The sequence below is a fragment of the Sinohyriopsis cumingii genome, unplaced genomic scaffold (assembly GCF_028554795.1).
Source record: "Sinohyriopsis cumingii isolate HCF-2022 unplaced genomic scaffold, ASM2855479v2 utg002464l, whole genome shotgun sequence".
Taxonomy (NCBI): Eukaryota; Metazoa; Mollusca; class Bivalvia; order Unionida; family Unionidae; genus Sinohyriopsis; species Sinohyriopsis cumingii.
Window position 1 is genome coordinate 41,479 of NW_028316218.1, and position 14,024 is coordinate 55,502.

At 33.8% G+C, this 14,024-nt stretch overlaps 1 long non-coding RNA gene across 2 annotated transcripts; it reads left to right on the top strand.

Moving 5' to 3' along the window:
• The first annotated feature begins 1,494 nt into the window (after window positions 1-1,494).
• On the top strand, window positions 1,495-13,769 carry LOC149770713 (uncharacterized). 2 transcript variants are annotated; one of them, XR_016418493.1, is made up of 4 exons: window positions 1,495-1,924; window positions 3,602-3,746; window positions 6,020-6,179; window positions 11,731-13,769. It is a non-coding gene; the product is annotated as an uncharacterized LOC149770713 (long non-coding RNA). The 2 variants fall into 2 exon arrangements; XR_016418492.1 differs by having other exon boundaries at window positions 3,602-3,742.
• Window positions 13,770-14,024: the final 255 nt, after the last annotated feature.

The following is a 14,024-nucleotide window of genomic DNA, read 5'->3' on the forward strand; positions in this document are numbered from 1 at the left end:
GACTGTTTAGGACTATTTAGGGTGACTGTTTAGGACCATTTAGCGTGACTGTTTAGGACCATTTAAGGTGACTGTTTAGGACCATTTAGCATGACTGTTTAGAACCATTGACAAAATTGGGCTAGGGACTACACAACATTTATACAGGGAAAAGAGACATGTAACTTAGTTAATTTGCCTGGTATGAACAGGTGTTATTTGTACAGGGGTCACTGCTACTGAAGGTTTGACACTTTTTCAGGTATACGTACAAGCACAGCACAGGAACCATGTACGGCATCTACCAGATACTATACTACTGCTACTACTACTACTGCTACTAATATAATAATAATAATAATAATAATAATAACTGTACATAGGATCAAAATATAGTAAAATGTAAAGACATTGACTTATAAAACAAAATATAAATTAGTCACATGACATGTGACACAGTATGCTTAAAACAACTATAATGCAGACATTTTACTCCAAGAAAAAGTTGTTTACTTGACTCTCAATCAAGGCCAGGAACTAAGTCTAAAATATAAACAGTTTTTCTATTATTAGATATCTAAGGAAAAATTCAGGTCAAGCTTAATTTTCTCGAAAATTCCTTGTAAACAAAATTAAATTACATTGACATGGAATGAAAATTAAATGATTCCAAGACCCACAAATAATCAAATCAAATCATACACAATTTAAATCAAATATAAATTAAATCAAAAATATGTAAAAACAACCATAATACAGACAGACATATATCATAACATGCATAAGACAACTGTAATACATACAGACCTAAAACACTTGTTACACACACAAACACACACACACACACTAAAGACAACTTATAATAATACAAACAAACAAAGCACATGCAAAACTAAAGCAAAGCATTATATAAAAACTACAACACATACACCAGCAATATGAACAGGTGGCATTTAAACAGAGGTGACTGTTAATACAGGTTTAACACTTTTTTAGGTTACAGAAATGCAAATACAACATAAGTGACCATAGATTGCACCCAGGATTCCATTACATATGTCATAGCCCTGACCTTGATGATTTCTAACAATCCAAGTTTAATATGTTCACTTACAATACTTAAAATATTGATATTACCCCCCCCCCCAAAAAAAAACCACCTATGCCAACAAGTAGCGCGACTCCAAGGGTCATATCAAAAATGTTATACTATTTTGAACAAGTAAAAAAGAATACTCATATCTGAAAGTTCAAGACCTTTCCTACATTTAAATGGCTTGCAATCAATTCATGCAATAACCACCTTAGATGTGAAATATATTTCAAGGGGTAAGATATTAATGTTACGAAATAACTTCCTTAAAGACATTATCCAACAATTAAATCGTCTTTCCGGAACTAAATCGGATAAAATCGGACGTTTACGACCAGTCATTTTCTCAAGAAAGTGCACATTGAATTCCAAGTTGTTTCGCGCAATATCTGGAAAATGGCATATTCCAAGTTGAAGCTCAACAAACTGCAAGCCGTTTTGAGACAGACTCGGCATTTTCAAGTGATAGAAACTGATTTTCTAATAATATGTATTACCCTTTATTTTGTAATATTCAAATTAGAAACTTTATCGATTATTATTTCAATGTTGAAAATCTGAGTGACCTCTGTAATTAAACAATGATTGCTCCCATACTTAGTCGCTGTCATTAGAAAGCCTACAAGTTAGAATAATGTGATAAGCATTCCGAAGACAGCAATTCCGTAAACAATGACTAGTATATGCAAATTCTACTTTTGGATATAACAGTATATACATTTAGATCCTTCAAAGAAATAGAGTCCTGGATAATTGATAGCTCTGATTTTCCTGGTTTTTGAAGACGAAGAATCAAAGATTCGTGACTCAGAAATGGGATATCTGAATAGTCCTGGGAGTCATAGCTCCAGTGTAAGTATTAAATAAGAACTGTATGCATTACAACACTAAATACAGTATTTTTGAAAACTGTGTTAGTATAAAATAAACAATAGCGTCGTGATCAGTTACTGTATGTTAATAATGTATTGCACTAAAGAGATGAGTCGATGAGCAACATGGTGAATCTGAATAAATCTCTTCTTTTGTTCACATATTGTATTTCCTTCACGTTGGTGTCTACTGTCCCATTTACAAAACTAGTTCTGTCCACAAAGTGAATGACTGGCTTGTTGGTGCTGATTTTAGTTATTGGTATTTGTCTGCTTCTTGACATTTGTTTCAAACAGATTTTGTAACATTTGCTTTTTTCTCCAAAAAATTCCTTCCTTCCACAATATGTGCAGGATCCATTTCAGTCTTGTGTCTTGTAACCTTAGAAAACTGCAAATTAGTACTTCATCAACACAAGAGTTAGTTTAAGTGCACTTTGCAGACCAGGAACAAGCAGAACATATGCAACATCATTTTTGTTTCTTAGCCAGGGTTAGACAAACAAGTTGGTGTCTGCTTTCTTTTTTTATTCCGCTGTCAGAAAAATAAAAATAAAACTTGAGACCTACTTGTAGGTCTAAGCCAGGGAGTTTCCATATCCAGTCTGGCTTCCATTGTCATTTCATTAACCTCTAACCATCATTTACCTGATCAGCCATGTTTTGACATCTCATGTGAGACTTCTTTCATAGCTCAGATGTCTGAGATAAGCTTATTGATCGATTTGTAAATAAAAATCCTTTGCAAAGACAGCTGCCTAATCAGTAATGGCCACTTTGGATACTTATTTCTTAGCCATGGTTAGACCAACAAGGAACATGCAGCACTTACATTTATCCAACATCATTTTTGTTTTTTTGCCAGGGGAGTTGGAAAACCAATGCAGTCCACAAAGTGAATGACTGGCTTTTTGGTGCTGATTTGAGTTATTGGTAGTTGTCTACCTTTTGACATTTGTTTCAAACAGATTTTGTAACATGTGCTTTTTTCTCCAAAAACATTCCTTCCTTCCACATTATTTGCAGGATCCATGGCTGTCAAATTGTTTCTGGTAACCTCAGAAAACTGCAAGTTAGTACTTCATTAACAAAAGAGTTGGTCTGAGTGCACTTTGCAGGCCAGGAATGAACAGCACTTATGTGTGACATCATTTTTGTTTCTTAGCCAGGGTTAGACCAATAAGTAGGTCTGCGCTTTTTCTTTATCTTCTGCTGTCAGAAAGAAAAAAAAAGCATAAACCTACTTCTTGGTTTTAGCCAAGGAAGTTTCCATATCCAATCTGGCTTCCATCGTCATTTCATTAACCTCTAACCATCATTATCCATATCAGCCTTGTTCTGACATCACATCTGAGTCTTCTTTCATAGCTCAGATGAGCTGCTTGATGGATTAATAAATAAAAATCATTTGCAAAAGAAACTTCATAATAACCACGTTGGATACTCAAGATAACTGAATATTATACACATCTTGTTAATTGGAAATATATACCACTCTGAAAGTTAGCTTCATTAGTGATGATGTGTAATATTTCATTACTAGCACTCATTTATCTTGGTCCTAAACAAAAACATATTGTTCAATGTCTATAATGACTTGCTGTATTCCATAATGATCAAGATCAGCAACCTTCCATTGAATAATTTAATTTTCCAGCAGTGGGGTGTCAGGAGATGTCCATGGAATTTGTTGAAAAAAGACTTACGCAGGAGTCCTCCATATGCACACAATAGCTGGGCGGCTTATAAGAGTACATCAGAATAACATGATGCAATAGCTGGGCATCTAGACCAACAAGTAGGTCTCTGCTTTTTTCTTCTTCTGAATCATTAGGCAGTTTAATAGAAATCTGAAGCAGATTTTTTGGAAAATTTTGTATGGGATGAACTATTACCAAATTCCATATGAACTATTTACAAATTCCATATGGACCATTTACAAATTCCATATGGTATATTTGCCAATTCCATATTGACTGTTCACAAATTCCATATGGATTATTGCCAAATTCCATATGGAATTTTAATTTTATTCCATATGGACAACCTACAGATCTCATGGACTAATTAGCATATTCCATGAGATTTTCCATACGGAGTATGTACGCAATCCATAACATTTCCATATGGATACACTGAAATTCATAAGAGTGCTTCAACTATAGATTAAAAATGTAAATATGGATATTTCTGTAAAAGTACATATGGATTCCATATCCAATCCATGTGGAAAATTTTAGACACAATGCTGGTAAATGTCAGAAATAAGCAGACACCTAAGAATTTGACTAAGCTGCTGAGTGGTGGGAAAATAAGCTGATGAGGCAGAAAGACCCAGAGATGTACATGTGGTCATTATAAGAGTACATCAAATAAACAAATTTAGCTTTCATTGTGTTCATTTACTAATGTAGTAGAATAAATAGTGCATGTGACCTCAAAATCAAGACACGTTGATTTTTAGACAAAGTGCCATTTTCAAATTTGGATAAGTAATTTGGGTTAAACTGCAAGTTGACAAAGATTTTAATGAGATACAGAGTACTGAAGTTTCTAGAACTGATAGTTCGGATGGAACAGTAGCCGAGTGTAAGAAAGTGGGTGATGCCTGGCTTAGAGTTTGGAATAAGACCTTTCCTTATATTGACCAAATTCAGTCTTACTCTAAAGGACAGACAAGAGCTGTGTGTCATTGGTGTAAAGAATTTGGAAAATTTAACTCAATGGCAACCACTGGTTCTTCTCATCTGGATATTTAGGCACTTCTGGTATGGCCCAGTATGCTTATGGAGCTGCAACTATCGCTGGTGGGATGCTTAATTTTACCTAAAAAGGAGTCCTGGACTCATAGTTTTAAAATTATAGCAAGACCTCTGAAAATCCCATTACATTCATTGTATGATGTGAAAATAAATTAATTATCATGATATGCTTGAGGTAAAATAATAAATTTATCAGATCAAAGAAAATCCCAGATTATCAATTCATCTTCATCAAAACCCCAAAATTAAGTATTAGATGGTCATTCTCATCTGCTAACTGACATTCTCATTCAGCTGTGGGGGGGGCCTGAGTGGTCTAAAGTACTCACTGTCCCGATCACTGCCTGATCTCACCTCTGTCTGCATGGGTTCGATTTGCAGGCTTGGTTAACGTGGGTACATGAGAAAGCTTGCCAGTAGCTTCTTGTGGGTTGGTAGTTCTTCCCGGGGTTTACCAGGGTTCATCCTCCACCAATTATACTGGCCACCATGTATAGCCTATCTTGTGCTGAAAAATGGTGTTAAATCCTACAAGAACAACATCATTCAGTTTTGGGTTTTGATCATGTGGCAAAAAAAAACCAAAACAGCTTTTGTTGATTATGATGTACTGCAATAATGCAGATAAAAGTCAGCAACCAAAGCAAATATGTCTGCCAGGATTAAGATGTAATGCTTTGATATCAATTTATTTTTAATTTAATTTTTAAATATTGAAACTTGACTATCAGGATTTTTAAAACAATTCCTTTCACACTGTTTGAAACATCTGTTTTTAAGATTTGCCCAACAGTACTATATATACATTTAATGAGCAAATTCATGAATCATACTAAAATGCCAGTCTTTTCCAGGGTATATATTATTCATGCCTCCCTCCCACCATGCCTTAGCCCCATGGTCATACATTATAAATTGTTAAGATCCATATCCTTTATCTATTCATGCGTATCACTCACTGGGACTAAAATGAAAAATTCAGATATACAGTTATGTTTGGACCATGCACCTATTTTTAGACATGTGACATGACACTGGTGGCACAGATTTTGAGTGGGTGGGGTGATAAATGTTGAGGACTGTGGATGTGTTATACAAACATTCTACAGTCAAACCATTTGTGAGAAATCACTTATGTAGGGTGAGAAAAGTGACTCACAGGATAGGAGGACTCTTAATAGAGGTTCATTTCTTGCATATCTTCATTTCATTGACTTTGAAGCGTTGGTTGTTTAAGATAGGTGATTGCTTAAGACAGATTAGACTTTGTTATCAAATGACTTTAGATCTCTTGTTTCACTTTCTTCATGTAGATGAAGTCTGGTCACCATGCATCAAGATGAATTCATGTTCAATGCCATTGTGCTAGAGATAATCTGAAAAGGTTGGACCCAGAAAGATATTCTGGACACTGGTCAGCTGCTGTGTTCAGAAGAGTATACCACGCAAATTGATTAATATATGAAACTCCAGGTATATTGGCATTCATTTTTGTCCTTATTTTGTTTAAATGCAAATCATCTATTCTAAATGTGTGATTAATGATTCTTCCCACTGTGTGACTAATGCTAGTTTCATGCAAGTCATCTCTTCCCACTGTGTGACTAACGCAAGTTTCATGCAAGTCATCTCTTCCCACAATGTGACTAATGCTAGTTACAGATAAGTTATCTCTTCACATTGTGTGACAAATGTTAGTTACATAAAAGTCATCTCTTCCAACTGTATGATTGAAGCAAGTTGCACACAAATCATCTCTTCAGACTGTGACTAAAGCCAGTTACATACAAGTTATTTCTTCACAGTTTTGCGCTAAACATTCATGAAATATTACATATACATGTGATCAAAAAGAGAGGTCAGATTAGAAAAGATCAGGAGATTGGCAAAATTTGGTATTGAGTTTTGACAGTCACTTACTAATAGAGGGAGGATTTTCATTGACCTGATTTTTATCATGAAAATGAGTAAAAATTTTAACTACTAAACACATTTATATTTTGTTATTTTAAAATATGTATATAATATATTATCAATCCTTTCACTTAAGCTCCTGCCTTTCATACTCTCCTTATATGGACCACAAGCAGTTTTAGCATTTCTTTGAGATCACCTGGATTATATTAATTTTGTACAGCAAGCAATTTTTCTCAGAATGGAAAATATTCTTTCGGTGTCAGCATGGGAATGTGACAATGTTAATGCAATTCTGTACTCTCCACCAAAATCCTTGGGATATATAAGTAAATGGTCCTAGTGGACTCTGTTGATGCAGTTATCACTGTGTTCCATGTTAAACAAGAATTACTTAAAAACTTTTTCAGTATTTAATATTGATTTTTTGGCAGAGGAACCATTCATTTGTACATTATACATGTACACTAAAATCGTCAATTTGCATCCAATAGTTTGAGTATGTTCTCCCTGAGCCACTATCTGATCTGGCTGTATTCATAATAGTAATTTGATACCATACTCTTAAAGTTCCTAAATTGTATAACCTGTATTTAAATATCTACAATATTTATATCCTTATAAACTCACTTTAGTTTCAAGTTAAAAAATGTATTATTTAGAGTGCTATGTTGTTGTCATTGTAGGTAATCTCCAGAGATTACACTTTGTTAATAAGTAAATGTGCATTTCTATAATTTGTTGGCATTTGCTCTGATCTTTTATCTAGATAATCATTGTTATTACGTTAAATTAAAAGATATGACACTCTTGTCAGCATATGCAAAGGCATCACTGGTTAAAAAACTTATATGAGTAACAAAACTATGGGAGTAAAACACCTGGCATTACGATATACTGGAAATTATAGTCTCATGAATTAGCATCATTAAATGAAACAAAGATTGAAAATATATTACGAGTAGAACATGTTAAAAAATAAGGAAAACTAAATCAAAATAAATACATAAATTAGTAAATAACATGAATTGCCTTGAAAGTTTGGCATAAGGAATAAAGTTGGGATGTAATGTTGACTCGATTGAAAATATAAATGAATTTGGTACATACATGGTAGTTATAGTTGAATTTGGTACATACATGGTAGTTATAGACCTTGAGAATATAAATGAATTTGGTACATACATGGTAGTCATAATTGAATTTGGTACATACATGGTAGTTATAGACCTTGAGAATATAAATGAATTTAGTACATACATGGTAGTTATAGACCTTGAGAATATAAATTAATTTGGTACATACATGGTAGTTATAGTTGAATTTGGTACATACATGGTAGTTATAGTTGAATTTGGTACATACATGGTAGTTATAGTTGAATTTGGTACATACATGGTACTTATAGTTGAATTTGGTACATACAATGGCAGTTATAGTTGAATTTGGTACATACATGGTAGTTATAGTTGAATTTGGTACATACATGGTAGTTATAGACCTTGAGAATATAAATGAATTTGGTACATACATGGTAGTCATAATTGAATTTGGTACATACATGGTAGTTATAGACCTTGAGAATATAAATGAATTTAGTACATACATGGTAGTTATAGACCTTGAGAATATAAATTAATTTGGTACATACATGGTAGTTATAGTTGAATTTGGTACATACATGGTAGTTATAGACCTTGAAAATATAAATGAATTTGGTACATACATGGTAGTTATAGTTGAATTTGGTACATACATGGTAGTTATAGTTGAATTTGGTACATACATGGTAGTTATGGTTGAATTTGGTACATACATGGTAGTTATAGTTGAATTTGGTACATACATGGTAGCTATAGTTGAATTTGGTACATACATGGTAGTTACAGTTGAATTTGGTACATACATGGTAGTTATAGACCTTGAAAATATAAATGAATTTGGTACATAAATGGTAGTTATAGTTGAATTTGGTACATACATGGTAGTTATAGTTGAATTTGGTACATAAATGGTAGTTATAGTTGAATTTGGTACATACGTGGTAGTTATAGTTGAATTTGGTACATACATGGTAGTTATAGTTGAATTTGGTACATACGTGGTAGTTATAGTTGAATTTGGTACAAACATGGTAGTTATAGTTGAATTTGGTACATACATGGTAGTTATAGTTGAATTTGGTACATACATGGTAGTTATAGTTGAATTTGGTACATACGTGGTAGTTATAGTTGAATTTGGTACATACGTGGTAGTTATAGTTGAATTTGGTACATACGTGGTAGTTATAGTTGAATTTGGTACAAACATGGTAGTTATAGTTGAATTTGGTACATACATGATAGTTATAGTTGAATTTGGTACATACATGGTAGTTATAGTTGAATTTGGTACATACATGGTAGTTATAGACCTTGAAAATATAAATGAATTTGGTACATAAATGGTAGTTATAGTTGAATTTGGTACATACGTGGTAGTTATAGTTGAATTTGGTACATACATGGTAGTTATAGTTGAATTTGGTACATACGTGGTAGTTATAGTTGAATTTGGTACATACATGGTAGTTATAGTTGAATTTGGTACATACATGGTAGTTATAGTTGAATTTGGTACATACGTGGTAGGTATAGTTGAATTTGGTACATACATGGTAGTTATAGTTGAATTATGGTACATGCATGGTAGTTATAGACCTTGAAAATATAAATGAATTTGGTACATACATGGTAGTTATAGTTGAATTTGGTACTTACACGGTAGTTATAGTTGAATTTGGTACACACATGGTAGTTATAGTTGAATTTGGTACATACATGGTAGTTATAGTTGAATTTGGTACATACATGGTAGTTATAGTTGAATTTGGTACATACATGGTAGTTATAGTTGAATTTGGTACATACATGGTAGTTATATTTGAATTTGGTACATACATGTTAGTTATAGACCTTGAGAATATAAATGAATTTGGTACATACATGGTAGTTATAGACCTTGAGAATATAAATGAATTTGGTACATAAATGGTAGTTATAGTTGAATTTGGTACATACGTGGTAGTTATAGTTGAATTTGGTACATACATGGTAGTCATAGTTGAATTTGGTACATACATGGTAGTCATAGTTGAATTTGGTACATACATGGTAGTTATAGTTGAATTTGGTACATACATGGTAGTTATAGTTGAATTTGGCACATACATGGTAGTTATAGTTGAATTTGGTACATACATGGTAGTTATGTTTGAATTTGGTACATACATGGTAGTTATAGACCTTGATAATATAAATGAATTTGGTACATACATGGTAGTTATAGTTGAATTTGGTACATACATGGTAGTTATAGTTGAATTTGGTACATACGTGGTAGTTATAGTTGCATTTGGTACATACATGGTAGTTATAGTTGAACTTAGTCCATACATGGTAGTTATAGACCTTGAGACACCTGTTGCCATTGCCTGCTGTATACACTGCATTAAGCTACATGTATATTTACAGGGTACAATGAAAACAACACTCAAGGAAGACAATGGTTTTATTGTTCTGTAGTAATCAAATTAACAACTGTCAGCTTTTTAATGAGCTAACATGTTTCATTACTAAGGAAAACTAATTTTATTTTTTGTTCTTTAAGAATACACCATATCTTGCCAAATTATTGAATCAGGATTTTGTTTAAACCAGATCACAGTCATGTGATCACAGGCAGTATTGCCGTAAATATATGACATTGGGATTAAGGTGGAAAAAAGGTTGACAAATACATTTTTAAATAATAATGCATATGCAGGTAGTTTCAGTGAAGTTCTGGGTATATTCCTTATCAGTGAGGGTCTGGATACACCCCTTATCAGTGAGGGACTTGATACACCCTTTATCTTGGGAGGGACTTGATACACCCTTTATCTTGGGAGGGACTGGATACACTCCTTATCTTGGGAGGGACTGGATACACCACTTATCTTGGCAGGGATGGGATACACCCTTTATCTTGGGAGGGACTGGATACACCCCTTATCAGTGAGGGACTGGATAAACCCATTATCTTGGGAGGAACTGGATACACCCCTTATCAGTGATGGACTGGACAAACCCATTATCTTGGGAGGGACTGGATACACCCCTTATCAGTGTGGGACTGGATAAACCACTTATCTTGGGAGGAAAACACTCTGAGCTAGGAGGATTACATGCATGCATAATTATATACTCACATGTAAGTTGAGTCTATATGCAATTGTAGATCCAATAGACCCAGATCTGCCATTGTTTAATGTGCCAGTAGATTTAGGCTTGAGTTATAAATGAGGAAATGTAGTCATTGTCCAACAATCGTAGATCCAATAGACCCAGATATGCCATTGTGTAACAGCAATATCTTGATTTACATGCATCAAACATGTGATTCAGTAAGTTCATTGCTTATTGTGCAGATTTTGCATCAGTAATTGTTCATGAGGTAAAATGCCATGGAATTTATAAATTACGCAGCCCTGTAACACCTAATTCACACCATAATTACAGTAGCCCTCTCACACATTATCCACATAATAATTGCAATAGCCCTATCACACATAGTCCACACCATAATTGCAATAGCCTTGTCAAACCTTATCCATGCGATAATTACAATAGCTCCCTCACACCTAATCCACACCATAATTGCAATAGCCCTATCACACATTATCCACATAATAAATGCAATAGCCCTATCACACATAGTCCACACCATAATTGCAATGGCCTTGTCAAACCTTATCCATGCCATAATTACAATAGCTCCCTCACACCTAATCCACACCATAATTACAATAGCCCCCTCACACATTATCCACACCATAATTACAATAGCCCCCTCACATGCAATACACACCATAATTACAATAGCCCTCTCTAAGCCAAACCATACCATAATTACAACAGCACTCTGACACCCAAACCATACCATAATTACAACAGTCCTATCACCCTTAATCCACACCATATAAGGAATACAAATAAACATAATTAAACTGCAGACAACACAGATTATTTGAGATGACTACATCAGTTTCCTTTTTAAGATGTATAATAAAACTTTGTTATTTTTACAGATGGGGGTTCATCACACATGGCTGTATTGATGGCTCCAGTGACTTGATTACTTGTCTGAGGTGTGGGACAGCTAATACAGACTGTACATTCCTGAATATGTGCAAGGGTGTGCATCCTATGTTGTGTCATCCTGGGTGATTTCAGTGTTGGAGGGTATAGAAAAAAAATCTTAAATCTTATAAGAGAAATGAGGAGCCATATTCGAGTGAAGATCTGTTTACAGTCTTAGAATTGAACAACTATGGTGCTATGTTCACCATCAAATAACATTGAATTGACTCTGTGTTTTACAATGTTGAGGGGTAAATGATTTTGACCCAGATGACCTAAAACAAGGAATGGCACTGAGGCCGGTCAAAAACTCAAGACTAGAAGACTTCAGAAGGGGATGGAATGAGAACAAATTAATATGTGAAGGACACAGATCACTGCATCAACTATGACATCTGGCATACCTCACCACATGGATTTCAACTACAGATCACTGCATCAACTATGACATCTGGCATACCTCACCATATGGATTTCAACTACAGATCACTGCATCAAGTATGACACCTGGCATACCTCACCATATGGATTTCAACTACAGATCACTGCATCAACTATGACATCTGGCATGCCTCACCATATGGATTTCAACTACAGATCACTGCATCAAGTATGACACCTGGCATACCTCACCATATGGATTTCAACTACAGATCACTGCATCAATTATGACATCTGGCATACCTCACCACATGGATTTCAACTACAGATCACTGCATCAACTATGACATCTGGCATGCCTCACCATATGGATTTCAACTACAGATCACTGCATCAAGTATGACACCTGGCATACCTCACCATATTAATTTCAACTACAGAGCAACATTCAAACTATTTTGTCAAATACCAATTCTAGAATAGAGTCTGGATCATATGCTTTCTGTGTTTTATAAAGAGTCTGAATGATCTGGAGGAAAAAGCACTTGCAAGTCCTGGATCTGATTGAGATGATCTGTCAGCTTTGTTGTTGGAGGATCAGCAAAGAGAACCTTGGAAAATAAACATTCATTAAATGCTTGGATTGTTAGAGATACTCAGTTTACCATAATGATGGAAATGTAATAAAGATTTGGAAGATGCTATATTTGTTTGAGGTTGCCCAATCCCAGTATGTTTTAATTTGTTATGTGAAATTATACAGGAGTCCTGTTCAGTTTGTGCATAATCAATAATTTGTTTACTTTTCTGAGTAGAAAATGTAATTTCTGATCTTGTATTGCTTTGATGTGACCAAATTGGCAGACACAATTCTAATACTGGACCCTTTCCTTAAGGACTGAAGTATTTTAAGTTTGTTACATAAAGAATAACATGTTCATTGATACTGGCATTTCGTTATTTAAACTGGAATTAGGTCCAATCAGACATGTCCGTACATTATTATAAACCTGTATTATGATACATACTGCAATGTCACCCATGGATTGCCAGTGTTTTAATCAGAAATTTCCTAGTGCAGGTGGGTGGCAAAAGTACTTTTTATGAGAAGAGGCTTTCGTCAAGATTTGTAAAATCATAATAAAATCTATAAATTTAGACTAAAATTTACACTGATGTTTTTTTCTTCATAAATTGTAATCAGACCAATTGAATTTGAACAGAAGATAAAACAACTTAAATGTAACAATGTTGACAGGCTTTTGTAAAAAGAAAGAATCAAGATAAGAAAGCAAGTTGACAACCCTTTTTGTACACAGGGGACTAATCTGCTGATATTTTATTCAGAGTACCAGTATGATTAAATGATAACATGTTGGAAATATGTAATTAAACAACATTAAATATAAATTAATACAAATATTTATTCCAACACAAATTTAATTGGTGATATTAGAACATTCAAGAGTATTCAAATTTATTCAAAACATTCTATACTTTTGGATTTGTGATAGAACATATTATGATTATTTAGGATTTTTTTTATTCAAAATACTGTGTCTTTAAACATTGTATTCTACAGAAATAAATTATTTGTTAAATTTTATTATGCTTGTAAGTTTCGTTTCTTTTTTATACTTAATTTAAGACCAGTGGGTAGTAACAGCTTGTATCATCAAGATCATTAATTTACTTTGATTATGAGCTAAGATACCTGCATCTTAATGAGGAGATATTCCATATGATTTGCTGAACTTTTTAACACTTGAAAAATGATTTATCATACATCAAATATGTTGCATTCTGTGATTTCCATGATCCATCCTTGACCTTGGTATCATGGTCTTGAACTGCGGTAGAT